Here is a 26,410-nt window from a genome sequence, read left to right as displayed (position 1 = left end):
CATGAAGGCAGAGGAGACAAGAGGCAGGGTGGGTACAACCCTGAGGAGGAGATGGGGAAAATGAAATGCTCTCTCAGCATCCAAGAAACATGGTAATTGGAGCCTGAAATACTCTGCAGGCAGGAGACACTGCTCAATCATTTATGGGAAGTTGAGGTAAGCAGTGTCAGCATAGTTGGCTTGGGACGAAACAGTTTTCTCATCCTCTTGACACAGAAGTAACTCGGCTACATTAGTGGCTGCCAGTAAGTAAGGAATAAAGAAAGGAAACAGAGAAGGAAAGCAAAAGATAAAATAAGTACATCAATATTTTCACAGCTTGCATAGAGCAGCCCAGCTAGGACCCTAAGGGGGTTTGTTTCAGGAACCTCAGAGATGGAAACAATCGGTACATTTGATGAAAATACATGGTGTCTGGGCTTTATAAATGGTGTCTCTAATAGTGTATCTGATTTTATAAATAGCAGGGAAAGAAATGGCTCCGATGACAATTACTGCCGAGGCATTTTGCCGTGACTACTGGCACAGTCCTGTCATTAACACTCCATTTCTCTTCACCACAACTTACTTCCTTTGTAGTTGCTCAGTGAAGACAGGTCTGGGGGCTGTTTTCCTGGTCTTGTCAAGATGAATTTTACTGCGTACTGTTTGAAAGATGTGCCACCTGCTATTTTATATCTATAATTTATTGTATAATGAGTGCTTATAAATCCTTATGATAGTTTAAGAGACTTGCAAAATGAATTGCTGGCCTAGTTGTTTCTCAGATCGTCAGCAAAGCAGGACTGGCTCAGGTCACTTTGAGTTCCTTCACACACCCCCCTCTGGCTGCAGCTCTGGCTGGCTTCATCCACAGAAGAATGTGGCCTCCAGGAGAAGGACCACGGTAAGGCTCTCACTGCTGCCATAGCAATGATAGCTTTTGGCATTTGCTTTAAGAAGTCTCATCTCTTTCAGATACCCATCAAACCGCTATATGGGCACAAGCTGTACCTTCACATGCTGGAGAGGAAAAGCTCACTCAAGAATCCTTTCTGGACAAGGACTGCATGCTACAGTCATTTAGTGAAACAGAAACCAGCAACCCAGCCAGCACGTTGGTAGGCAGGAGAAAGTCCTTAGCTAAGACGTGGGACTGTGAAATCTTCCACCGATGAGGGGCACACTGTCCTCACCTCAGTATCACACAGCACAAGACATGTTTCCACACTTCAGTCTAGCACCACACACCCAGAGCTCCCATAGGGAGCTGAAGACTTATCCATTTGGGACATTACTTTGCATTCCCCCTACCTCTCAGGGCCAAGGACCTTGTCAAACACTGAACGAGGAGTGGGGGGGACACGGACATGACACACCCAACCCTTCTTCAGAATAAGGGTACTGCATGCATCTCATTAAACACTGCATTTAATCTGGTTTTGGACTAACAATACTTTCTAAGACAAGCCATAGCCTTCAGTGAGCTCATGGATGCACAACCAAAAGTGCATGTTGAAATGAGACTGTTCCCAAGCAAATAAAGCCATGATGTGCCAAGACTGCAGAGGGCTTTCTGTCTCAGTCATGAATGGCAGACACTATCAACAGAGAAAATCAGGCACTGCCTTTCATCTCTGTACAAAAGCCCTGAGAGCCAAGTTGCTGCACACTGGCAGTATAGAAGTCCTTCCCTCAGACAGTACCTTAATCTGGAGGGAGGGAAAGGAGAGGAAGGGAGGAAGGAAGAAGAGGGCCTGAGGAGCTGAGGCAAAGTGTCGGGATGAAGAGTCATGGCTGCGCAGAGCCATTTCAGCTTTGCTAAGCATGGATTTAGGGAAGCTGGAGATGCACTGCCCAGACAGGAGCCTGAACATCTGGCTGAGCCTGGCGTGGGCACACAGCACAGACCAGCCATGGGTCCACACTGTCAACACTGCTGCTCCAGGGACCGCTCCAACCCGGCAGCAATGAGGGCATCTTCTCAGCTGCTGGTGTTGAGTCCCTGCATCATCCAGGACTGTAATACAGGTATAGCCCATGTGTGGTGTGGATTTAGGTGGACACACAAGGCAGCTGCAGCAACTGCCTTCCACAGGACAGCACAGGCGTCTTTCACCATTACTGGTGGTCTTAAGGGGTGGGAAGGGGGCTTTCTGCAGCTGAGAAATTAGGGATGCAAGAGAAGGGGTTAAAAAGCATGAGCTACTGCATTGGCTTGGCTCCATCCTCTTGCTTGAGGATCTTGCTTGGATGGGGTTTGAACTAGATGATCTCTAAGGTCCCTTCCAACCCAAACCATTCTGTGATTCTAAGATCCTTTTCAAACACATCAGTTCTGTTGATCCTGCAGATTCTCCTGTGATGTACTAGGCAGACAGAAAATTCCCTCAGTACCTCCTATACCCAAGAGCCAACTTGGTATTTCAGGTGTGATGGAAATGCAAGCATGACACAATTAAAATGTCATTTATTTTGCTTGGGTTTACATTTTTGTCGGTGTGGTGTTATTGTAAGCGGCAAACTTTAAATGATTCTGATGAAAAGGTGATAAAATCCCATTTTACAGGTTTGTAGACTGAAACTTACTGTGGGTAAGAGTGGGTTACTGCCCAAGACAGGGAGAAAACCAGCTCTTGCCTCTAGTAATAAGGTCAAACATACACTCCCAGCATTGCCCCTGATGCAACACAGGGTGTAACTCCACAACCTTGCAGTAACCCAGCACAGCCTTCTCCCAATGTGCCTGCTAACACAAATTACACGATTCAGGGTTCAAGGCTGCTCTGGGATTGCATGGGAAAGCCACGTTAGCCTACAACTAGTCCACAGGTTTCTGTGACCCGCTGGCTGTTTTAAAGGCTCCAAAGTTAACTTTGAGGAGCAGAAAGCAGTTGTGTGGTACCCACAGTAACAGTTTAAGCTGCGGTTTTATACTGAGATGGATATATTTGAGACAGTAAGGCCTAAAGCACCAGATTAAATAAGGAAGGGGCACAGAAGACATTGGCTAGATCACATCTTCCAAGGCACAGCTCCGGTGTTGTGGCATATGTGCTACCAGAGATGCCCAAGACAAATACAAATGGCAAAAAAACATTGCCTGAAGACCTCCACCTGGGAATAAACATGGCAGGGGATGCAGCACAGGCCAGCAGGTATTCCCAGCCTATTTCTGCAGAAATAGCACTACCATACTTTTTATTTCTGCTCCTTCCTTCTCCCTAGTTTACAGTATCCCAGCCAAGCAGCAGTCTGGGAGGACTGACCACATCCCATGGCTCCTTATGGAAGTTTTACTGGCACTGTTTTGGTACAAGCCGCATTGCTGTGCTCATGATCACACTACAGACCCATTTCACACATGTTCCAGTAATACATGCACTTCCCATGCACAATACGTCCGCAGAGCAAAAGCTCCAGAGGCTTTAGACCTTTTATCTTTTAAATCACCTCTAAACTGCTTATCTCCATTAGCAATCTGGAATGCACAAGTCACCTGTCACAGACTGAAGGGGAATTAAGTAAACCAAAGTCCTTCGGTAGTTGACAAATGGAAGCTTTTTGCTTGCTTTTCTGGGGATTTTCCAGACACCCTCTCCTGCTGTCATTGCCTCCACATCTGCCCCTCTGGAGCCCAGGGAAAGACCCTCCATCACCCCCTGCACATCCCAGCCAGGCACCCCAGGAACAGTATCTACAAACTGTTATCAGCCAAATGAGACCACAGCACACAGTCCACCAAACACCTCCTTTGTGCAGCTGCAGAGGTTCTGGGGAAGCCTCTCAGGTACTTTCACCAAAAGATACCTACAGACTGGACTTCTGCCCTGGCAAGCACCAGCCTCCCTTCTATGCCAGGCAGAGCTCACCAAAGACCCCAGCCGAGACCTCACCATGGCCTGCAGCAAGAACCCAAAGTGAGAGATGGCTTAGAAGGAGACAGGGGATGAGAGCAGCCCAGCAGCCCTTGAGGACAGGATCAGCACCATCTCCATACTCTGGATAGACACAATCTAACCAAGGCAACATAGATAGCATCTTATAGAATCACAGAATCGTTAGGGTTGGAAAGCACCTTGAGATCATCTAGTTCCAACCCCCCTTCCGTGGGCAGGGACACCTCACACTAAACCATATCACCCAAGGCTTTGTCCAACCTGGCCTTGAACACTGCCAGGGATGGAGCATTCACAACCTCCCTGGGCAACCCATTCCAGTGCCTCACCACTCTAACAGGAAAGAATTTCCTTCTTATATCCAACCTAAACTTCCTCTGTGTAAGTTTTAACCCGTTACCCCTTGTCCTATCACTGCAGTCTCTAATGAAGAGTCCCTCTCCAGCATCCTTATAGGCCCCCTTCAGATACTGGAAGGCTGCTAGGAGGTCTCTACGCAGCCTTCTCTTCTCCAGGCTGATCTATGGTTAAGACACAGTTGTCCCAGGCCAAGTCCCTGACTGCTGCAGGAGGTGCCCTGCCTGGTAGCCAGAGTGATGGGGGAAATAGCTGCATGTGCCTTGGCTGTTCAACTCTGTCATTCCTCTTGCATCTCAGCTCACCCTCACCATGTCACTGGGTCACTTCACATGCTGAGCTGTGACCCGAGTCCCCTGCAGCCCTGTGACATGGTCTCACTGCCCTTTCGGGGGGGAACCACCACAGAGAAATGGGCGATGACATCGTGTGAGGAACATCTAAAGTCATGACAGTGACTGCTGACGGGTTTTATCTATCGGGAATGAAGACCGGGCACGGGAGAAGCACTGCTCAAACAGCCAGACATAACCACCAGGGAGCGCACACTCCGTGATGCCACTTGTAGTGGCAGCAGACAGAGACTTGCGTATGTGCATGCCTTGCTGTAATTCATCTTTGAAAAATCTCAGCTTTTTCTCACTTCAACTACATCTATCCCTAAACCTGAAATACAGCTGCATCACTTCGTTCCCTGCTTGGCCACAGTCAACGCTCCTGAAGTGGACTGTCCGTCCTAGGCTGGCGACTGCTGAAGCAACCACATGTGCCATAAAATTCCTTTTAGCGTGCATCTGCTTCCTGCTTTGGGGAAGGAGCAGTAACCTGGTGATGAATAAAGTAAATGAGCAGTGCCCCATGCCAGAGAGACTCCGATACCAGACCCAGCCAGGAAGACATATTTTCCACCGTGAAACAAAACTCACCCACAGTCACATTTTCAGTCCCAGAACACAGGCTGGCTGGCAGCAGCACACCCGTACCCAGCCTTGCCCTTTCTCCTGTTTTCCCATCATTCGGCTGTCCACCTACCTTTTCCTTCCTCTTTGTTAAACTCTTAAGAGCAGCAAACTCAAATGAGATTTTCCAAACATCAGGCATTTGGTAAGAAAAGCCAATTCCATGAAAAGATCAGTGATGCTTGTGGGACATGGGTCCTGCAAGTGCCACAGTCACTCGGTCCTCAGAGGTACCACAGTAGGAAAGTTGACTGAAGAAACTGAAGCACGATAGTTCTCTAGTCCTTAAAAGCCTCAGTCCCTGGATTCCATAAACCCCAAAGGTGTTACTTTTGTATCTAATAAAGGAATCTTAAAACCATTGGCAAAATCTCTTCTGTGCTCCTGGTTACATGAAAGCCTTTGTTTGCAGTAGAGTACAGACCAGTTCAGTGATAAGAATTCAGACACAGAGCTGTCTCACTGCGTGAAGGAGGCTTATAAGGATGCTGGGGAGGGACTCTTCATTAGGGACTGTAGTGACAGGACAAGGGGTAATGGGTTCAGACTGAAACAGGGGAAGTTCAGGCTGGATATAAGGAAGAAGTTCATTACTGTAAGGGTGGTGAGGTACTGGAACGGGTTGCCCGGGGAAGCTGTGAATGCTCCATCCCTGGCAGTGTTCAAAGCCAGTTGGACAGAGCCTTGGGTGACATGGTTCAGTGTGAGGTGTCCCTGCCCATGGCAGGGGATTGGAACTGGATGAACTTAAGGTCCTTTCCAACCCTAATGATTCTATGATTCTATGCAGGTAAAACCTGTAAATACAGTTTTGAGACTGGGCAGAGAGCTGTCATAAAGCCAAATTTCAAGCTGGGGTAGAGGTTCCAAAACAGCCTGTGAGTGCTTCCCGAGAGGCTGTCAGGATCAGGCTCCAATCTTCTCTCCAGAACGGATGTGTAAACCATTTCCAGACACAGAATTTAGATCATTTCACCCAGGCAGTGTGTCACCCTCCATCTACACATTCCATAAATCCTCCAGAGCCCAACTTGCAGCAGAAACCTCTGAGCTCATTCCCCTGGGGCCCAGGCACCCACTCCTCAGCTCATTCACCCTGCACAGTCTCTAGGGGATGCAGTCCCACTCCACAGCCTCCACAGCCAGGCTCAGTGCTCAGCAGCATCAACAACAAGCAGGCACAAAGGGCCAGCCTCAGCTGGGAGCATCCATTGCAATCCCCAGCTGTGTTTGGGTTCGTGGGCACTTGCATCTTGTCATTAATCCACTCTGCCTGTCTGCTCTGGAGAGAAATCCCACTTCATTTTCAGGGCTCTTTCTGCTCAGGATACAGACAGCAGGTCTGGAGTGAAATAATGTGCCCACAAACAAAGCTAGTGACAAAAGTCTTGCTGCTACCCATTTGACCAATACATTTTCCCTTTCCTTTTCCTCTCCCTTTCCTTTCCTTCCCTTTCACTTTCCCTTTCATTTCCTTTCCCTTTCTTCTATTCTTATTTCAATTTGCTGATTCTTTTGCTTTGAAAGAAACCATTGCATGGCGTTCTCCACATCTGATAAAAGAGCAGCTATTGGAGTGGTCCCCTCACACTCTGGGTACCCTCAGGCTGATTCAGCACCCAGCACCCTGAGCCAATGAGCCTTGCTCAAACAGGAATGTTTTCAGCTGGGCTGAGGTGCTGGGCAAAACAGCCATGCTTTGAAATAGGAGTTGGTGTTTCCTTACTGGGCTGCACTGAACCAGGTGGGAATTCCTGGGCGTAGATCAGCACTGCCTGGTGTGGTGCTGCACTGACCATCAATGGCCAGAGCTGGCAGAGACCCTGAAATGTCTTCTCAATCCAAGCTCAAGATACCAAGAGGCCCCCATCACTGCATGTTTCAGACTTGGTCAACCCAAATGTTTCAGCTGGGTTTTACTTGTTTTTAGAGTTCTCCCTCAGAAATTTGAGCTATTCCAAACAGAATGACCTTTTTCTCTCATTTTCATCATGCCTTAAAAAGGCATTCTAAAATCAGAATTAAGGGGGAGGAATTTTTCTCAGGAATGGGCAGTTTTTGAAACTAATCCTTTCCCAAGAACAGTTTTCATTTTATGAACAGCTTTTTTCTGATTAAAAAATGGGATTTGATTAGAACAAAAAATCCCTTGAGCTCAACTCGCTACTACCTTCAACATCAACTCCAAACCTAACTGTGGGAAACAAGTCCTCTGTTACTTCCCCCAAAGATAAGACAGGAAAACCAGACCTGCTCACATCTGGGAGAGGAGTTGGCTGTGAGGACTCTTTCCTGTAACATAGATCTTCCAAGCACTTGTTTATTTGAAAACCATGTAGCTCCTGTGAAAACAAATGTTCTGTGTTTAATAGCTTAAGCTATAACTCATAAAAGCCAAATTCAGCAGGCGATAGGTTATTAAGAAATAGGGATCCAGATGGCTAGCTGAGGTCACCCTGAGGCCAGCAAGCCTATAAAGAATACACACTTGTGTGTCCTTATTAAAGTTGAGGGGCTTCATAAACCCAGAAGTGTTTTCCTTTTAGAGCACTCATCTCAGATAACTTAGTTTCCTTGAATAAAATACCCCACAGCTTTCACAACATCTAACCTAATAGAAGCAGCCGGCAGCGGGAGGCCACTGTACTGCCTGCTCACAAGGAACTGCTGCACATTTTTATCCACATAATCAAGAAATAATGCTAAACCCACCTTTGTTAGAAGTCAGAAGCTCCTGAGCTTTGGGAAAACTTCCCATGGATGGGCTAGAAATCCTACAGACATCAGTACTGCCTCCTCTGTTACAGGCATCTGCTCTGCTAAGATAAGCCTGTGATTGTGACTGCCCTTAGCTGCAAATTATGGAGGTTTTGAGCATCACCTGAGATCAGGTTAACAGCAAAGCCCTTGGTTCCAGCACTGAGTTTGGGATGGGCTGGTCAGCATTCATCCATGGAGGCTTCACTGCTTCCAGGGTGAAGCCCTGCACCTCACCATAGGCTTCACCCACGGCGACAAGGGAAGGCAGGGGTCTCAGATCCTGTTGGATAGCGATGCTTCCCAGCAACTGATTGACAGCTAATAACACTGTGATATGAGGCTAGAGCAAAACAGAGCAGTGAAACACAAACTGGAGGAAGTTCAAAGGGTCCTGGTGTATCCATTCCCTTCCCTCCTGGTGTGGGTGACCACACAAAATGAGACAAACTCACCAAGAACATTACTAACGCTGCAGGAGGCACAGATTATACCGCTGGCCACAATGCCCACAGTTCCCCCTTCCTCTTATAATTCCCTTTATTTATGAGCAGTTCAAAAGAGTGTTCCGTTATTATACTTTAATTGGCTTATGATTAAGCAAGCAGGCGGTGCTAAGGAGATGAGAAACCATGATGCAACACAGTAGAAAGCATTAGATGGCTTATTTCTCCCCTCAAAAAGAACTGTATGGCGCATCTGAAAACACTTAGCAAGTGGCAAGCCAACAAGAAAAGCAGGGCAAATACAGATTTCTACCCTCTTGAAACTAAATCCCTGCAAAGAAAATTATTATTCTCTCTCAGCACCACATGCTCCTGAACGTATCAAAATGCATTCAAGGAATAATACTATTTCCTAAGCTGACCAATCTCAGGAAATGATTTACAGGCTGAAAGCTGTACTTCACTTGTTGGAGACTTACCTAAGTGCCAGGCTGCACCGGTTCTTCACAGCGCCATGCCTTCTCCAACAAAAGACTACACTGATTGCAATACTTTCATGAAGACAAAAATAGTGTTTTGACCTTAAGATTATGGACTTTATGAGTCATAGCAAAGCCATTAACACTAAACTTCTGTTGGAACAATTTTAAAACCAACTATTTTATTACCTAATTTACCGAGCAAACTCGCCTCTTTTGTAGAGCTTGCATGTAAAACTTGGGCAACTTTCAAAACAGCAGCTCATTACTCAGAAGTGCGTAATAGCTTCCTTATAACACTATGCTGTGTAACATAAATACCTTAAAAAGATTAAAGTGACTGAAACCCAAAGGTTACGGACTCATTTGACCACAGGGGCTGCAGCCTTCTATAACAGAGGCTTTAAGGTACTTCAGCACAATTTAGACCTCATGTCAAATGAGTCATACACAGTATGGGAAGTTCTAAAGAAAATTCAATTACACAGACCAGCACTTCTGCCCCCCAACAGATACTTTTCTTTACATTCCCAATACACTTTCAATTCACACATTTGAAAATGGATTCACAGATCTGGAAACAATATTACAGAGCAATAGGAAGCTGTTCTAAAACACTCATGGAGAGCAACAAGCAATAAGGAGAATCTCAATTTCTGCACTGATGCGTTTGCTAACAGAATTTATACTTTCTATTTTGGGGATATTACGATTTTATAAACCACCCCCTAGCTCAGAAACTATTTCCATAAATGTGAAGAGATACTGAATCTCCTTAAAAGAAGAGGATGAACCGCACTGCTCAGGGATACAACACGATGCCACAAGTAAAGGCCTTGCTTTCAACTCCAGAATCATGTTCTGCCCACCACATCACGTGCAAGAGGATGTAGTGACACGTACAGTCTTTGGACCAAAGTTCAGGGATTGCTCTTGGTTGAGCACCTCTCAGTCTATGAGTTCTACTGAGGGCAAACTTCTGCACTAGGAAAGCATAAGCAAGGTGAGTTGGTCTTCCATAACCTGTCCCCTATTTCCCAGCTGTTGCTCTATTGCCTCTGATTTTTGAGGATTATCTGTGGATTCATCTTGAAGGAAAACAGTTTTAAGAACAGTGTTATGTTATTATTATAATTATTATTGTAGTTTTTTTATTTTTAAGACTATGAATTGAGGCCAAGGAAGACAAAATGCCTCGCCTGGAAACACGCACAGGCTCTACAGCACAAAAGGGAAGCGCACACAAGATTTCCTGAGTGTCAATCTGGGTCGTAACAACAGAATCACTGCTTCTGCTTAGCTAAGGGCTGCAGTAAACAGATCATATGAGCTACAGGCCTGAAGTTTATCTTAAGCTCCTTTAAAAGCACTGCTCATTATTCAAAGGAAAATGTGTGATGTTTTGTGACATCTCTCTGGAAGAAGCTTTCATGTCTGTTGCTCTGAGATGATTAGAAGGCATGGCATTTTGAATGCAAACTTCAAAATCCCAGTGCTTTACTGCTGCTCATTCTCAGGCATTAAGAAACAGTCTTTGCTGGGTTTTGCAGGAATGGGGGGAATACATGAAAGCAGGAAATGAGCAGGGAGCTTTGTCTGGCCCCTCACGATCAGATAACCAACTGCACCTTATCAATACAATTGCACCTAACTTAAGCACACCTACACTTCCCAATGCCTACCTGGCCAGAACTGTATCTCTGCCTAAAGAAGTGTACGGTTACCTGACCCGAGTCAAACCAGCCACAGTGACCTAAATGGTACAAGTCTAGATTGTGCCAGCCAAGGATATGGCCTCAGAGCAGAAGCTAGTTTAGGGAGACATCTAAGTTTGCTCACCAGTACAATACCTGGTCATGGCAGTAGAACTGTCAGTACTCCTGGAAACTACAAGGCACCCACACTGAGCCTCTGTGAGGTGATTCAGGTAGTATCACCCTTTATTGAGGCTCCATCCTCCAAGCCCCTTGCATTCACATACGTAGTGCCAATTTTCTGGTGGCTTATTAGAGAGCTGGCCCATTTCCCTGAAAACATATGCCATGGGAAGTAGCTCACCCCAAATTACTCCAAACCAATTAAAATGGTTTTCAAAATGAATTGCCATTTGGCTGAGCACATTTTCAAGAAGATGTAGCTTGCTTTCCTTATTGACTGTCATGGTCTTTTACGCCCTTGCTATACATCAGTCATGGGGGCATCAGCCCCAAATTACTTGAAGGTAACTATAGTCTTCCCTCCTATGTCAAGAGCCCATAGGTGAGTGCTGCAGGCTGTGCTGCACGGCACCTTGATGATGGTATAGTGAAGACCTTAATTCCTAAAGCTGAGACAAGGAAGTTCAAAGGCCTCCTGCCAACAACAGAGTCCAGTCTGACTTACAAAGGCAGAACTACAACATGGTGCTTTTCACTCAGGACAAGCAAGGGCATGAGGGGAGGAGAAGCTGCCACCAAAATAACAGTACCAAGAATGTGTGTCTGAATTCTGTAGACACATAAGGTGTCCCAATAACAGGTTCCACTAGAATTAAATATGGACAGGACAAAACTCATCCTGAATATGTATGACAGGAGGGCAACGATGTCTGAGAAGTAGAAGACAGAATGAATCTTCTGTAACCCAGTACATGTGCTCAGTGTCACAAGATAAATAACCAATTTGCCTCAATCAAGCTACATCCTTCTGCTGCCACCAACCTCTACTTTGCAACTGCACAGCTACAGAAACCCAACCACTTCCTTATCACTGATTACTGGATAAAATCATTCTTCTATATTCTCATACCTCAGTGGCTCACTCAGCAAAGTTAGCCATGGTATTTTCAATTCAATGGCCATAGGAGATAGCATCACTTAGTCCCAGCTTCACAAGTAACAGCTTGAACAGGTGAAGAGGATTTAATCAACCAGCACAAACTCCAAGGAAAGCAAAACAAAGAAATGCTGAAACAAAGACGAGCATTCTCTTGGTGCGAAGGTAACTGTTTCAAGCAAGAAAACACTTCTGCAAAACTATTTCCTGTATTTATGTGTGCACTTATAATCAGTTTGCTTCAGTGATCTTCCACTGTTGATTAACAATCAATGAAGAACCAGTCTAACACTACTCCACGTCCACATGGCTGGTTTAACGCTAAGAGTCTAACGGGTGCTTACACGCCTCAAGAGGTTGGAAGAGGGACTTACTCTTTGGATAAATTTCATGCTGTGAATTACTCGTTCCAATCTTATTATTCCCAAGAAAAATAAATTAACTTGTTAAAAGAAACAAACAATCCATCCCAATCTTGCTGCCTGCAGAAAAAATCTTGCAAAAGGTATTTTATCATTGGAAACAATAATTGAACTACACTGAACGTGAAGCAATCCCTTGCATGGTGAGGACTAGTGTGTGACTTGTTTCCACAAGAAACTGAGAGCTACAAGGGCATAAAAGGCTTCTTTTGTTCTACACACAACTGCCTTTGTGGCTTCATGGACCCCTCTGAGAACCAGACCTGCCTCCCTACATCACAGCATAGGGAAGTCCCCACTCCCCTCCTGCTACCCACAGGTGAAAGCACACCAGCAGAAAGATGCATCTCCATGTGCCTCCCAAGCTGCTTGCAGTCACAAGCACAATACACATCCAACACTGTCACACCAGTTGCAAAGAGCTTATTGGTTATAACTGATCCAAAAGGACATCCTGATACAAGTTGCTTCCATAACATTACTTTTTACTACTGATTAATAGAACCAACTGATGGAAAAAAACTTCCAGAAGTGAGGTAGTTTAACAGGAAGCCAGAATCCACTGGCAACAGTTAAAGGAAGCCACAAGGGAGCAAAAGGGGATATTCACTGTGGCCCGCCTGCCTTATGAATGCCATGAGTTCAAAGCTCACGTCCAGCTTTCAGTGATCTCCAACAGCTAAGAAGGTGCTCAACTGGGAACCAGTCATTTCTAACATGTTCTGAAACCCAGAAACATGTACAAGAAAGCTAAAAGCCACCTCGAAAGGCTGCACTATTTTCACACTGTTAATGAGCCCCATTCTTTGTAACACACACCCATCCTTGGTGGGTTTATGGAGAACATATGCAGGAACTTCTGCCACAGGGATTTCTGTAGATGGAAAGAGTAAATAATACACAGAAAGGAACTACACTGTGGGAAACAGTGCCCTAATTTTGACAGCATATGCTTTACTGCACTGTTTGCAACCTATCAATAAAACCACACAAATCTGTTTGAATCTGGAAATCAAAGCATTTCAATGTGAGTTTCAGTTTTAAGGTTGAGCCCACACAGACACGTGTGTTGCTATTAAACCACCTGGAAGAAATAGAGTTTATTTTAAGCAACCTTTTTGGTATTTCCCCCCATCATTCTGACCCTTAAACATTCAGCTAAGTCCATAACAACTGCTGCCTAGGTGTTCATTATAACTATATAGATACGTGAATTAAAACATCTTTGTCTGTTTAAGCATAGCATATACCTGAACACCTCCACATTTACACCACAGCTACACCTTCACCAGCAATATATGGGTTTCATTACATCACTTTACTGAAGGTGATCAACCAAGAAATAGACACCACCAGCAAAATGCAGATGTTTGGAGTTTTTTGGATGTAAGAGCTGTACTACAAGTGTGCCATGACTATTTTCAAGGAAATGGCAATTTGGGAACCAAAGGAGGCCAAAGCTCTACCACTTCAACATGAGTGAGTAACTCGAAGATGAATTTTAGTAGTTAATATTAAATAATAAATTGTCCCACCCTGCCAACACCATTAACATCACTTTTCAGCATAATGACAGCCTCTGGCAAGAGGCTCTGTGGTGACAATTCCAATTAACTTTCCTCATCTTTATCTCACAGGTCACCTGTTAAAAAAAACGCACATTTACTCCATCTTCTCTCAGAACAAGACTGACTGCAGTGGAAGCGAAGTGCTCTTCTAAGTCATATAGGTCACACCACCTCAGCTCCAGTTTGTACAACACTCTGCAGGTTGTGCAAGCCATTATCTGACATGCCTTCTTGTCCAGCTGCTGGGCTGAGATGCCTCTGCTTCCCTTGGCAGCAGAATGCAACCCAAAGAACCACTAACTTAATCCTATGGACCTTACCAAAACAAAGGACCCACTAGCAAGAGCAGCCCTTCTGTGCCATTATCTAAACTGGCCGAGTGTGCTCTCTTCACTGATGAAAGCAGCTCCTCAGGGGCCCAATCCAAGCTCATCAGTTTTTACTTGGGTTTCAGTAGGCTTTGAACCAAGTTCTGTTGATACCATCATACCCTTCCCACAAGATACATAAGGAGAATAGGGAGAGAATCTGTTTTAACCTAATTCTGTGTTCTCTTCACCTTCAGAAAAGAGTGGTCAAAAGGATCATTCTGTTACACCAGCAGTACTTAGGACCTAAGAGATGATTTCAGGAATCCATCACAAGCTGATTTCATAGCTGTGGTGCACAGTGCGCTGACAACTACCAGCTGAAGAGACCCAGTGGCAATGTGGGGTATATCCTCAGAGGAAGCAAATCTGCTTCCCTCTTGGATGTAGATATGCAGAGAGACTATTTACAGGAGCTGAGTATTTGCCCCTGTGGACATCACCTCCAGTCCCTAACCCTCTCCCAGGGAGAGAGCTCTCTCCCAGATGGGAACTCGCATATCAAGGCTGAAACCACATAGACCATTGTACTCAAGTGACACAACACCAAACAACATCTCACATAACATCAGAATCTCTCCAGATCTAAGATTCAGATGGACTGAAAAGAAGAAGCGGGACATGGCCCCAGAATCGAAGAAACTTCAGAGTTTCTTGGACCCCAGAAACAAAGAAAATGCATGTTTCTTTAATTATCCATAGCCCCTTAATGCATGTCTGGGTCAAACAGTAGAGGTTTTGCATGCAGACAAGCCTACAAGAACTGACTGCATGCATACACACACACACACACACACACACACACACACACACAAACTCACTCCATGCCATGGCATGGTGAGATGATTCAAGAAAGAGAACAATCACCAGGAAGGTGAAACTGCATGTTAAACTGCTAACATCACTTGTTAGATCCCAACTCTCTGACCGAGTGCAGAAAAATCTAGTACGGAGCTCTTTGCCTTGAGTCCAGGAGCATTTATCTTGTTTCCGGCCTTCAGTTTCAACAACTGGGTTTTTCTTAGGCCAGGAAACAACTAAACACAGGCTCTTTGAAAGCTCTGCCTCGACACAATCCAACAGGATTCACCCTTGAAGTGGCTCTCCTAGCAGTTTCAAGACCCGAGAGTGCCTACAGGAGTTTCATATAACATATGCTGTGCAATACACCTTTGGCCCTAATACCAATTTTTACATACAGTGATTTTTAGGCAGTCAAAATGTTCAGTTCTGGTATTTTAAAGATAACAGGAAAAGCATTTGCCATTTGTGCTTATACAAGCGATTGCTGGGCTAGTGCCCTTCCATGCTACAGACTGCAGTGTTTGCTTGCTGCAAAAATCAAAGCACTGTCACTCAGCTCGTTGCACTCACCCCATCAACACACATCAACCACATTCTCACAGCAATGCCTCCAACCTGCAAACCTCCTGGGAGGACTGCAAGCCTTCTGCAAGATCTAGGCCCAATCTTGGCAAGTGACCCTTCAGCAGTCACATTCTTACAAGGGACCCCTGACACACTGTAGCTGTGATCAGGAGGATCAGGAGGAAAAAATTTCTTGGTCACCCTATTCAGCTTGTTCTGACTCACCAGCACAGGCAAGCACTCTGTAACATCATACCCTTTAGGATGGATTAAGAATGGATTTATGTGGTGCTTACTGGGGTGCTTCAAACCTTCTGTAGCAGTTCAATAGATATCTATGAGCCAAGGGCTGAAAACTGCCAAAAAAGGATCAATACATAACAGCAAAGACCTCAAAATTTAGCTGGTTATTAACCCAGTCATGCACCAACCAATTCCCAACTTTCACAGCTGGTGAAGGAAGGAAGGTCCTGGGAGTGTTGCTGCATTTCACACACTGGAGGAGTCACCCCTTCCCAAAAGCCTGTCAGCACAGGAACCTGCACATGATTTTGCTATGGAGTGAGCTAATTTTTCATGCATGGACGTGCACTGCCAAGCAACAGGCTTTGTTAAGCACCCAAGGACAGTTCGATAGTCTCCAGCTTCCGTAAAACCATGGGGCTACCCTGCAGCTCAGGGGCCCTGATCATAAACACCTTCAGAAATCTTCTAGAATGTTCCCGCTTTCTTGCTCTTCCTCAAAGCCTCAGGACTTGGACAGTTTGTCAAAGGGAAGAACTTCACTTGGGCGTGTCAATGCTTGCAGCCCTTTGAAGAAGTTTTCATTGCTGATACTGATAACACCTGGGCAGAACAGATCAATAAAACATGAACTGCAGACTGATTCCTATTCCCAGTCGCATGCAGTGCTGCAGACTTTCTGCAGATGCTGCACGTAACCGGGTTTGGACTCTGCCCAGGGATGCAAAGACTCAGTCTGCTCAACCCTGCTGCACAGACAGCAGAACCACCACTGGTGTACGCATCGGTACCATCTCCTGAGAGCAGATGAGCAGACCGATTTCGACATGAACTGGCACAACAAACAGTGTCTGCAATACGTTACGCGTTTGCCATGGTGTTTTTATTAATGTTAGCCCAAGTTAAAACTCCAAACATTTCAGCTCTTGCTAGCAAGATCTTTACAGAGAGTTCCCTGAAGCACCTTCCATGTCCAATGCTTGCTCTTCTCTAAGACTTGCATTTCCCTCCTAATGTATTAAATCATAAAATGTATTTTGGCTTTCAACGCTTAATGCCTCAGCTAGTGTTTATATGGCTACTGGCTTCTGTTTAAAGGAGGGACTAATCAAGATGATAAATGCTCTAGAAAGGCTCCTGTTATCAATCACATTTCTTAGGCAGAAAGGTACTCGTGCTAAAAAAGCAAGAGAAAGGCTCATTTACCACTATTGTAGTAAGATTATCCTCTGTTAAGCAAAGTGGCAGCTCCTTTATCCAACACTGAATGCAGACTGACCAGCAGTTTAGAGACCTATCGAGATATGCTTAAAGATAACAATCAAGGGAAGTTATCCTGTGTGAAAGAGGACAGATGGCAGGCTCACAATAGCCATCAAGTCTATTTAAACAGATAAGTAGCCTCCCTACGCCCACCCCAGCTCTCCACATGTGCTAATTCAAAGACAGGTTCTGATCGCATGGAGCCCTCCAACCTGAAACAGGCACAGGGGTCACGGCTTTTCCTTCCATGCTCTCATCTACAAATCTGCCCATTCTCTCCATCGAGTACAAAAAAAGCAGAGCCCAGGACAGATGCTCCTGCCCAGCAGCGATAAGCTACACCTCTGTGTCTTGCTCCAGAGCCCAGGACAAAGCAGCACAGCAGCACTGCATTGCGAATGCAGGGCTTAGCCTGGCAAGCCCAGTGTTTCATCAGGTTTCTGAGCCCCAGCAGAGACAAGCTGCCACGGATGGCAGAGGGCTGGACAAGTGATGCCCGTACCACTTCAGAGATGCAGGACATGCCCCGGCAGACGTTCAGTGACAAAATCAGTGACAGGCAGGGAAAAGGGCCCAGAAAGCTGACAGTGTCAGCCAGGGTGGCCAGTGGGCAGGCTGCAGTGAATTTTGAATGGCTCAGTGAACGATTGAATGGCACCAAGAGCCAAGGGCCTCGGATCCAAGGCCAGTTTCTGCTATAGGGAGCATTCTACCAAAAGCAAAGGTGCTGTTGAGCCTGAGAAACCAGCAGCTAAAAACAAGTGGAAAAGCCAGAGGGGAGGCATCAGAGGGATGGTGAGAAATACCATCTCAGCCAATTTCTGTCAAGTCACATGGACCTTTCCTCCTCAGACACTGCATGACTGGGGCTTCTAAGTTTGTAAGGATTACCTCCATCCATAGGCTTAACCTTCCTACAGCCAACCTGCACAAGACAGAGCGCCACTCTCTGCCTGTTGCCCCAGCCTGGCCAGTCAAGTGTTTCAAGCATGGCCAGAGCAGCTACGGCTTCTTGCAGGGGCCGAGTGCCCTGCTTGCCACCTGACTGACATCCTGCACTACTTCATCTTTATATAGGTCCGTCTCCTGATGATCTCTGCAAGCAGCATTGCTGGGAAATGAAAATGCTCTGGGTTCAGTTCTCATAAACACTCCCAGCTGTAAATCCTCAAAAGTCTTTTTAAGCTTTGTCATAACATGACTTTCTTTCCCATGACACTGTTTATTATACAACTCTTTCTTCCCCTGGTCTTAAAAGAAAGGGTGCATAATGGCAAGGAGGTGTACTAGCACTGTAGCACAAATTGAATCCAAAGGTGATAACATCTTTTTGGCAGGATGCTTATGAGCAATTTGGGCCCCTTATCACATTAGTGAACTATACAAACAGAATGCAGGTGGAAAGGAGATGCTCGCATCTGGGACTACCCTTCACTACAAGCCTAGGCTAAGGCTTTTCAAGTCAACAGTCAACTCCATAGATGTTATAGGCCCAGTAAAGGTATTTTTTATCAATTTTAATTCAGTAACAGTATTCAAAACCACCCAAATAATCTTTTTGACAGACAAGAAAGAAATAAGCATCTCCCCTTTGACAGAGGTAGAAAGCTAGAAGAAAGCCCCACTGTTTCTTCATAAACTGAGTGAAATTCTGGCTGAGTGAATCCTTTCCCCCACTCCCCCAATATTATGGACTTAAATTCTACTTTTCTGTATTCTATTATGATTACACACACATATATATACAAAAGCCAAATTCACATCTGATTACAGAGAAAAGCTGATTTGTTCCAGTAATTGCTTTGTCCACAGTACTTCATTCCAACAGACCTCCCAAAAATACTTTTAACTCCAGCACTTCTTCATTGACATTAGGAAGAAACATTTGTTTTGTTATCTCTCCTGCCCATTTGGATATTGCAAGAAAGGATCCCAGACTGGTCTGTGGTGGAAGGGACCTTAAAGCTCATCCAGTTCCAACCCCTTGCCATGGGCAGGGACACCTTCCACTAGAGCAGGTTGCTCCAAGCCCCTGTGTCCAACCTGGCCTTGAACACTGCCAGGGATGGGGCAGCCACAGCTTCTCTGGGCACCCTGTGCCAGCGCCTCAGCACCCTCACAGGGAAGAACTTCTCCTTATCTCCAACCTAAATCTCCCCTGTTTTGGTTTGAATCCATCACCCCTTGTCCTATCACTCCAGTCCCTGATGAAGAGTCCCTCCCCAGCATCTTTGTAGTCCCCTTCAGACACTGGAAGCTGCTCTGAGGTCTCCAAGCAAATTCTCTTCCCCAGGCTGAACAGGCCCAACTTTGTCAGCCTGTGTTTGTATGGGAGGTGCTCCAGTCCCTTGATCATCCTCGTGGCCTCCTCTGGACTTGCTCCAACAGCTCCATGTGCTTCTTACATTGGGCACAGCAGAACTGCACACAGTGCTCCAAGCTGGGTCATCTCTGACTACCCTGCTCTTATGCCCCCCTCAGCAAACACAACACTAAGGGCACACAGCAGGCAGAATGAGGACCAGCTGAGTAGTACAACAGCTCACAATTGAAGTCTCTTAGTTTCCTTTTGTCTATGATAAAGCTACAGAGTTGGAGGTTATTTTAATTCCATTATTGTTTAGTGAGTTCTTTCAGGGAATAATTCTTGGTTTGCAAACCGTAAGTCACATGAATGCATTACTTGTATCATGGAGCATGGTCTCCATCCCTTCTGTTCTGTAATTAATCACTGAAGTGCTGAGGTTTCCTGCTTGTGAGTAATGCACACGTTCGTATTTAAAGTTTTCACACACACTGGCTAGTTCTACAATCGAAAAAGTACTTTTAGTACCTGTATACATCTGTCTTCAATTTACCTGTTCATAATCACTTCCACAAGTGTTTGCTGAAAGACATTTTCACTAATGGACACTAAATACAACAAACCTAAGAATAATCACATTCATTGGAATACTCAAGGGCATTTTGTGTATCCTGCAAGAAAGGCTGCTGCAGTGAGCAATTCTGTCCATATCTCAGGGCTGCCATTACAAACCCTGCTGTTCTTATTACCATTACATACCACCACTACAAATAGCCCCAGTACTTATTCTGATGATTAGTAATATACTTAGTTGTACTGCAGTGGCAACTTTCCAAGGAAGATTCAATTCTCCTAGGTACTGCACATCCATCCAAGGAGAACACAAGCTCAGGGGGATGTTAACCGCAGCTCTGAGTACAGCAAGCCCACAGCACCAGGAGCTGAGAGCACAAGCCTCTGAGAATGCCAGTGGGTTTTGAAAAGAGGCAGAGGCCCCTTTGGCACGTATGTGTGAGTGTGTATATATATATATATATATATATATATATATATATATATATACACACACACGTATATGACTATGGGGTGAGGGGGAGACCACAGAGTTTTATATCCCAGATTCCTGTCTTCCCTGTGGGCACTCGGCACATTACTGAGCATCCCAATTTGTTGCTTGAGCTTCTATCTTACCATGACTGAAAAAGAAACAATTACCAGTGCAATCTTGACTCATCCTTTGGCACCTAATGTTCCTTGAGCTTTATCATCATGTCGCTAAATCCAAGAAAAGATTACTCAACTGTTGTCTTGTCCTTTAGAGATTCAGAGCATACAGTGTAGGAGCCACATGCTGGCTCTAGCAGAGCACATGAGTGAGGAGCTCCCTGCACAGCACATTCAGAGAGACACGTGGATCTGAAGTCAAGACTACACTCAACTTGGTCAGGAGCAGGCAGAGCACGTCCATGGCTGGCCAGGATTACACCCTGCTGTAGCACCAGATGAGACCTTGCAACACAGACTTGCGGGCAAACACTGGAACTGCAGCAGTAACAAAGCCCTGACTTAACATCAGGTTATCAATACAGGTATCAGCCATCCTGAATCATTATAAACATCGTTTATACTGCATTAAGTCGTTATGGAGGACCCTACTGCCAACCATCAGCCAGGCGACCATGACCACATGAAGCAGTGCTGCAAAGGGGTTTAGATGCGTACAAAGCAAATCCACCCTTACAACAGATTTCTGTCGAACTACTGAGACTATAGAAATCCTGAAGAAGGTAGTTCTGCCCTAAATCATTAAATGTTACTGGGTTTGTCCCTTCTCTGAGCACTTCAGGTGGGCTGTGACTGCAGACAGCGTTTTGGTGCCTTTGCTTCCAGATAGAAACAGAAGCAAACTGGAGCTGTCAGTGACAGACTCCTCTGTGTGCTCAGGGACCAAAGACTCAGCAGTGCTGAGTCCTGGACAGGGCAGCCTGGTTTCCAGTGCTAGTGCCCAAAGGCAGAACTTGATCCATCTCCTGATCCTTACAACCCCATGTTTTCCACTCCTGCCCTTTCTCCACAATATCTCAGTCACAAATGGTTAGAAAAATAGCAGGGGAATTTGGAGAAGTCTACAGTGGCAAGAGAGGCTTCCAACCCTGCGACACTTCAAATCAATTCTATTGACACCTTAGCTTGGAAATTCTCAGCACAGAAATGCCAATAATACCCTAACAGTCTTCCTGACACTTGGAGAGGATGTAAAACAGCAAGCGAGTAGCACTCAGTAGGCTGTGCCCTGCTGTTAGAAGGACATGGAGGGGCCTGATTAGTGTGCTGACCAACACTACTGATGAACCAAGTGGTGAACAGTGCTCCCTGCTACAGAGCAGAGCTAGGGGCTTTCCCCAGTGCAAAAATGAGGTGTCAGTTTAGCATGACTGGTACCTCATTAGTGCAGTGCTCAGGTCCCTTTGGGCACATGGATGGAAGTGACTCAGGAACCAGAAAGACGTGGAACTGAATGATATGGGGAGTTTAATACTGACATTTTAATACACAGCTCTGTGATCACTCCCCCCCCACTGCACTCTATTCCTGTCTCTAGCAGTCATGAACCTCTTCCCCTTGATGATTAAAAGGCTAAAGACAGGCACTTCCTTAAATCCGAGTCACTTCCTTTCAGCCAATTAGGGCATACATTTGCATTTTTAAGAGCAAATATGTACACCAAGGAGGAAAAAGGAAAGATGAACCCAATTTACTAACTACACATACTGAAAAATCACCTTATTGCAGGAACCAGGATGACTCAGAAAACAAATGTAAATAGCTCCTGTGATTTAGCACTGACTGACACCCATTGCATTAAAAGAAACTGGCCATTATTTCTCGCAAGCTCCATGCTAATTCCTTCCATAAAACGTCAGCAGGGCATAACCATCCAGAGGCTTCACTTGGTGGCAAATAATTCCCTGATCAGTCTAGGGAAAAGAAGCTAATCTGCATCTCCAGCTTTTTGGGGAATGTTCCAGGGTTGTAAAGCATGAGTCAGCAGCACTGCTGCTATAGAGGTTTTTCCCTACCAGATGCTGCTGGCATTTCCCAGCTTTGGTATGGTAGCACAAGTGTCCATAGGGAAATAGATACCCTTTGTATCAAATGGGACAGGTGTATTGATTGCCATCTGTTCATTATCATATTAAAAGTCATTGCAGACCTGTATGTTTACGATGCAATTCTTCACAGCAAAGAGCTTCACTTCCACAGGAAGAAAGAGTCAAGTTGATGGTGAATGTGGGAGAAATCAAGTCTTTTCATTCTCACTGGTCCTGCTACTACAGTAATACCACAGCCACCTTTGCTACTGCACTCACAACAAAAAACACCATAACACATCTCATGATGCAATTTTGCACACATGCAGCTTCCTCTCACCAAGGATCTCAATCATTTTGTAAAGCCGATGAATACCCCTAATGATGGGTACATTGGCATTGCTTTGCTTTACACACAAAGAAAAGAAGACACAAACTTGCAGAAATGAACATGGCAGCCTACACAGCCTTCAACTATAGGCCTGCACTTCATCACCCCATCCTCCAGCTGAGACTATGTCAGCTGAACTCCTGATCCACTTCACCTTTCAGTGGATTTCTGCACTTTAATGGTCATTATTTTCTTGACAGGTTATAAAGGGTCCTTCCTAAAGTTACTAAACCCAACTTCTGCTGTCTAACTGTCCCTCACTCACTATTTAAACATAGCTTGACAGAGAGCAAAGGACAATCGTATTTTCTTCCTAGAAATGAAAACCTAAGCTGTAATGAGTGCTCCCTTCCCTGAAATGAAGAAAGCATTGACGTAACCTCACCACCTGATGCCTTTGATCTTCCAAGCTGGCAGTACATGCACATGATAGGCAGCCAGCACCCCAGAGCAGCTATAGCACATGCCGTGTCCTGCCCAGCTGACAGAAGGGCCACAGAGAAACTGGGGTACTCTGGTGCCAAAGTAAGGGAAAAAGTGGTAGGGGAGGACACAAGACATAAACCCATGGGAAAACAAATTTTCATCAGGACCATTAGCTCCAGTCTTACTCACAGAAAACCGGTTTTATGTGGATTATGTTCTCCCCAGCTATAATTTTTTAGTCCATTAACAATTTCAGCCTGCTTTGATGCAGAAGCAGAGATAACTGTCTTCCTACAAGTCATATGAAAACATACATCCAAGGAGAAAAGACAGACCCTGCAAGTGACCCTCCCCTCATGTCGCAACTGGAAGGAAAGCCATAACATAGGACCCCTATTTGCCACTGAAAAATCCGCCAAGAAGACAGACTTTGTAATCAACAGAGCAGCAGGAAAATCTTCACTAAGAAGTTTTCTTCAAGCACAAGACACAGATCTTAATTTCAACTGAATTAACTTAAATTCAACTTAATTTCAAACTGAAACAGGAGAAGTTCAGGATGGATTTAAGGCAGAAGCTCTTCCCTGTGAGGGTGCTGAGGCGCTGGCACAGGGTGCCCAGAGAAGCTGTGGCTGCCCCATCCCTGGCAGTGTTCAAGGCCAGGTTGGACACAGGGGCTTGGAGCAACCTGCTCTAGTGGAAGGTGTCCCTGCCCACAGCAGGGATTGGAACTGGATGAGCTTTAAGGTCCCTTCCAACCGAAGCCCTTCTATGATTCTAAATCGACAGGAAAGCCAAAACCATTTATTCTGGTGCTCAGAAAAAATACTTGTTTCATGTAAGCACAGGACAAGACAACGTTAATACTGGTAACCTAACCTTAACCTTAGTAAAACTGAGAATGTTGAGACCCAGCCTAGAACAGCTGCAAAACAAACTCCCTGCTTACCTCCATGGCACATGCTCTAACAGGGCTGTCTAACACGTGGCGTTAAAGAAGGGGTGATGATCTCGGGCCAGAGCTAGACAGAGTCCCAGGCTCGCTCCCTGCTGCTGCTTCCTGGTGATGAACTGATGCCACACAGCGCTTCTTAATGTCTCCTGCATGTGTGGTCACCATGTGATTGTTTAAATGAAGGCCAGTGCCAAACATCACGTCATTCTGGGTGCATGCCCTAGAGTCCACAGACTGTAACCCAACACACCTCCCTGCCACTGTACGCTCTGGCTCCTGTTGCCTTTCTGTATCAGCTAACACAGTGTTTTTCTTTTGGTATTCCAAGCCATAGTCTGCTACCCCTGAGGCCACAGGATCTTTAAGTCCTGCCAATATGGAATTATTTCTCTTCTTACAGCATAAGTACCCCTTACCTCTACTTCAAGAAAATTACATTGCTTGAAATCATTTCCATTTTTGCCAGCATAACATCTCATTTTCTTCTTTGCAGCCTGAAGGAATGATTTGTAATGTGAATCTTAAAAGCCCAGATCAGAGGAGGAAGTTAAAATGACTGATAAATCACAGGTGTAAAATATAGAGGTATTGTTTATTAAAAATACAAACCTCCTCGCCACCTCTGATCTCTTAACAAATAGCTAACACCCTTTCTTTGGTTTCAGGAGACCAGAGAGGACTGGTAAGATGCTGTGCACAGGAGACAGCCCCATAGGAGATGAAAAGCATTCATCTGAGGGGATCACATAGTCAACAAATCTGACTCATTACCCACTGATACTGTAAAACCCAGGCAGTTCTACTTGCCTGCTCACAATGCCATCACTTCTATCTGGGAGAGCTCCTTGCCCCTTCCCTGTGCTGCAGCAAAATCTCGGATCCTGACAGCAAGCCCAGCAAGCAGTGCTAGTCCTTGAGACAGAGTTTGCAAAACATTAATGAAATCAGACTGCAGCTTGGCTTGCTGCCCTTGGATAATGGAAGTGAAATTAGAAGTAGAGGGAAGAATGGTTGTTCGTAGCTAGAAACAGATCGCTGAATGTGTTTCTCAAGAATTAAAGCATTTTATATGCTATTTACTTCAGGTTTTCACTTCACTTTAGTGGTAACTGATACCAGGAGGAAATTAAAAGCAGCTAATTAAAACTAACAGGTAAAGTATTCCTTTGAAGTATTTTATTTAGCCAGGAAAACCTATCAGGTAAGAAGCCTTCTGCCAAGGACAGAAAAAATACAAGGACTGAGAAAACAAAGATGTGTAGAAGAGGAAAACAAGGAATAGAATCGTATGTAAAAACAGGAGAGAGCATAGCCTGAAAATACCACAAATGCTTTCCCGCAGGAACAGCATCTATCAATCAGCCCTAGTAATTTATTGCCATAAAATTGATTACTCGTCATATTCCAGAGGGATGCATTACTGCTAGCAGTGACCCATGTCCTTGCCAGTGCTGCTGTTCTGGTTTGGGGTTCCTGCTTGCCTGGGGATCCAGACTGGCTCTTCCAGGAGAGCAGGCTTTCTCACAGGGTGATCATTACTCCTGGTTTACCAGGTTTCCAAGAGGCACCCTGGAACTCCAGACTAAAACACACAAAGATTTTGACTGCTGCCCTACAAACACACATATTCCCTCCAGGTCTACATGTAGAGCTAAGGACTACAATCACCTGTAGGACACCGGGGAAGAACACACACAGTTTGGAAGCTATTGGGTGAGAATTGGCACCTCAGAAGTTAATATATGATGGATACACCTTTCCTTCTCTCCAGAGAGGTGCAGGGACCAGATTTTCATTCCTGACATTGGGGTGTGTTTATATATTTTTAAGGGCACAGTCCCCATTGCAAACCAATGAGACAAGCATTACCCAACCGCTTCACACATCTCTAAGTTTAATACCAAAAAATGAATGTGTTTTTATTCTGCAGGGTTTTATCTCACAGTTTCCTTTACAGCAAGGAACCAAACCCAGAAGATATTGGGGGAAAGAGGATAACAAACTGCTTCTCCCAGGAACTAGCAATGACACTGTCAAAACTCCCCAGTCTGTTTGCTTCATTGTGACAGAGAGAAATCACTTCTGCAGCGCCGGTGATATGTCAAGAAGCCGTCAGTGGCTCTTCCAGCCCTGCCTGGCTGTTGAAATGCTGTGCATTAAACCCTGAGCTGACACACATGTGGGTTTGGGGCAGCAATGAAGGGGTTAAAAGAAGTTTCCCTCCTCCGGGAAAGAGATCCAGTATGAAACCTCCACTATGCTTTCTGCTGTGTGCCGATAGATCCTATCTGCTCTGAGACAAGCAGTGATTTTAACCCT

The 26,410-nt window shown here is 45.2% G+C and overlaps 1 protein-coding gene across 36 annotated transcripts in view; it reads right to left on the bottom strand.

Moving 5' to 3' along the window:
- MAP2 (microtubule associated protein 2) overlaps window positions 1–26,410 on the bottom strand; it is a 226,993-nt gene that overhangs the window by 109,487 nt on the left and 91,096 nt on the right. The gene's annotated exons all lie outside the window — the stretch shown is intronic.

This window comes from Pezoporus flaviventris, unplaced genomic scaffold (genome assembly GCF_033815535.1).
Source record: "Pezoporus flaviventris isolate CSIRO_AGI_PZ_B2104156 unplaced genomic scaffold, CSIRO_AGI_Pfla_v1 ptg000001l, whole genome shotgun sequence".
In the NCBI taxonomy this organism is placed as follows: domain Eukaryota; kingdom Metazoa; phylum Chordata; class Aves; order Psittaciformes; family Psittacidae; genus Pezoporus; species Pezoporus flaviventris.
The sequence above is the reverse complement of the archived record's forward strand: the minus strand, read 5'-3'. Positions and strand labels throughout refer to the sequence as shown.